The sequence below is a fragment of the Mus pahari genome, unplaced genomic scaffold, assembly GCF_900095145.1.
Source record: "Mus pahari unplaced genomic scaffold, PAHARI_EIJ_v1.1 scaffold_13264_1, whole genome shotgun sequence".
Lineage (NCBI taxonomy): Eukaryota > Metazoa > Chordata > Mammalia > Rodentia > Muridae > Mus > Mus pahari.
The window spans coordinates 10,401-13,800 of NW_018391921.1; the positions used below are offsets into that span (position 1 = coordinate 10,401).

The 3,400-nt window shown below is 41.3% G+C and overlaps 1 pseudogene; it reads left to right on the forward strand.

The window, feature by feature from the left end:
- Positions 1 to 98: 98 nt before the first annotated feature.
- Positions 99 to 2,824, forward strand: LOC110314751 (annotated as a pseudogene).
- The last annotated feature ends 576 nt before the right edge of the window (positions 2,825 to 3,400 follow it).

Sequence of the window (3,400 nt, forward strand, 5' to 3'; positions counted from 1 at the left end):
TCAAGGTACAGATCAGTTTTACTCAGTTTGAGTTATCTGCTGGGAAAGAAGGATGTGTGGCTGAATGCAGACAGATTTATCAAGAAGCTAACAGATCCATGAGACAGAGTGAGGAGAAAGAAAAGAGGCTTATGCTGCTGGAATCCTGGAGAAGTTTTGAATATGAATTTGGAACCATAGCAGACAAGGAGAGAGTAGACAAACTCATGACAGAAGAGGTCAAGAAGAGAAGAAAGGTCCAGGATGAGGATGAGTCTGAGGCAGGATGGGAAGAATACCATGACTACGTCTTTTCAGAAGATGCTGCCCAGCAGCCTAATCTCAAGCTTCTGGCAATGGCCAAGCTTTGAAAGAAACAGCAACAAGAAAGACAAACTGCTGAACAGGATCCAGACAAGGACATGGATGAGAGTGAATCCTCATCGTTATATATATTGTACTTGCTTTTTATAAATGAACAGTCTAGATCATTGACTTCTGGATGTTTTTATGTATTTACCCATTAAGGAGTTGTTTGACATCTTTGAATTGTTGTGAAATGCTCTTGGGTACGTATGGGTGAAAAACAGCAAGTAAAGGAACATTTCTGGAACCCTGAGATCTCTCAGACACTGGACTACCAAACAGACAGCATACACCAGCGGATATTAGGCCACGAAGACTCATGCAGTAGAGGATTTCCAGGTCTGTGTTCATTCAGAGATGATATACCTATCCCTCAAGAGACTGGAGGCCCAGGGAGTTTAGAGTTCAGGTGTGGTGTGTGGGATGGGGGAATCGAGACAGGGTGGCGTGGGGAGGAGGTGGGGAATGTGGGATAATCAGCGGGTCGATGGGGGTGTGAAGGGCATGGTATATGGCGTGTAAAAAATAAAATTAAATAAAAAAAAGACATCTCTGTTCTTTCCAGCCTCTGGCTTTTATAAATCAGGTTGCTATACCATAGTGGAGCATGTGTCCTTATTCCATGTTGTAGATTCTTCTGGGACCATGCCCAGAAGTGGGATAACTGTGTCCTCATTTAGTACTATGTCTAATATAATGAGGAANCGCCAAACTGATATCCAGAGTGGTTGTATCAGCTTGCAATCCCACCAGCAGTAAAGGAGTGTTCCTCTTTGTCCTCATCCTTGCCAGCACCTGCTGCCTTGTCAGGCATCAAATTGAGGAGAAGTCCATGGATCTGTGAAGGAAGTCTGGATATATGTCACAGGATAGGGCAATGGAGGGAGGGTAGGTGGAAGTGGTGTGAGTAGAGGCACGTCCATGTAGGAACAGGGGGAAATGAATGGGTTAGGGGTTTCCTGAGATTGAAGGAAACCGGGAAAGGGAATCATGTCTGAAATGTAAATAAAGAATACGTTCATGTTAACAAAAGGGAGGTGAAGTAATGTAACCACAAAAATAAGGAAAGAAAGAATGAAAGAATGAAAGACACAAATAAACAAACAAACAAAGAAAAAAGAAAAAGAAAAAAACCCCAACTTCTGAAACTCTAAAACATTTTCTTAGGTCCTCACCACTTAAACGTCCTATTCTCAGACCTTACAAAAATGTGACACTGTTCCTCTTCCCCCTCCCCTGGCCAGTGAGGTTAACACTAAAGAGCCAGAGAGACATAGTGGATCTTAGAAACTGGGAGCAAGTTGGACACCCAGATATCAGAGATTCTGTGGAAGCAGCAGTTGGTAGAGGACAGGAAAGCCCTGATTGAGAATCAAAAGTACTTCACTCACTGAAAACCAGCCCTAAAAGAAGAGGAAGCATATTGTGAAAGATGTGGCTACACGATACAGTCAAAAGAGGATGACCAGAAACCACTAAGTCATCAAATACAGTGCTGGAACTTGAACTTGCAGAGGAAAAACTTCCTATGACTCTTTCTAGGCAAGAGGTCATCAAAAGACTGAGAGAGAGAGAGAAGAGAACCAATTAGACTGTGGAGAGCTATTATGATGCTTTCAAAGGCTCAAGAAAAATAGAGCTTCTTACATCAGAAGTGAGGTAGGGCTTAAGGATTTATCTGAATGCACCTTTGAGTATGATTGACCAGCAGTAGTGGAAAGAAATTTAGGGTGGTCAGAAAGCTGGAATGGTGGACACACAGAATGTCCTGAAAGTTCTTGAGGAAAACATCACTATTGAAGGATAAAAGGCACTGGGGGAGTCTTTAGGGAAAGGTGAGGATCCTAAGGACATGGACATCAATCATCACCGAGTTCCTGAAGTTTCTTCCTGGTGTTTGGGCTAAGGAACTGAATGCCAGAGAGGACTAGGTGAAGCCCAGCATTCAGGGCACACTGAAGAGTGCTACCCAGAAGCAGACTGAGTTCCCCTACCTCAGACTGATATTAAAGGGCCAGTAACATCTATTATTTTTTTCATCATATTAAAAGTATTTATTGTAAATGGTCCAAACGTTAAAGTATAGGTTGTCAGATGAGATTGGACAACAAGTCAGACCCAACCATGTATTAACTAGTAAAATATGTTAAAGTTAAATACACTAGCAGATTTAAAGTAACCATCCTAACAATAGTCAAAAGAAAAGTAACATCTATTATTAAGTTCTTGTTGCAGCTAGANTACTTGAAGGTGAAAGATGCTTGCCATCAGATTGCCATTGAAAGTGTTCCCTAGACTATTGTTTTCACTATGGTTTCTATTCATGTCAGAACTGTCAGTTTAAAGTCTTTTCCAAGCATACTGCACATGTTTTANATGATGAAGCCTAATGGAAATACATTCATTGAGGTTAAGGACAGTTTGCTGGAAGCCCTTTCCGACAGACCCATCAAATTGTGTGGAGTATAATGGGCTGTAAGATCTGTGTCCTGTGTGTGTGTAACAGGATGACGCCCCCACTCTACCCTGCACCCCCTACCCACAGCACTTGGACTTCTGGCCTTACCAGAGCTAATAGAGAGGAAAAAGATCCACAAGGCAGAGGTAGATGTGTTGGTGGTCCAACCTGGTACAATTCTTGTTGACTTCCAGACTTTTCTTGGTTTTCCCCTGGTATTGGACTGCAAATTAATGTTTGAGTCTTGATTACATTTGAATCAGGAGAAAAATTAAGTTCTAAAGCAGTTATTCTGGTACAAATGTGTAGACCAACACCACACAGGAAAGAGGGTTGAAGATGATCATTCTCAAGATACAAATGTATCACTGTACTCTCAGATATTGGATTGTGGCTTGAACTTTCTATAAATTATTTTGATTTGCATATTTTTCTATGTCGTACTTACACAACATAATTTTTGAATTTCAATTTACATGCCATTGCAGTTTTTACATGTTCTTGGACTTTTTGCCATTTGGCAGTAGAGTGTGATGTTATTGTTAAGTGTTATCTTTCAGATTGGATAGATGGCCCAGTGCTTATGAACACTGACTG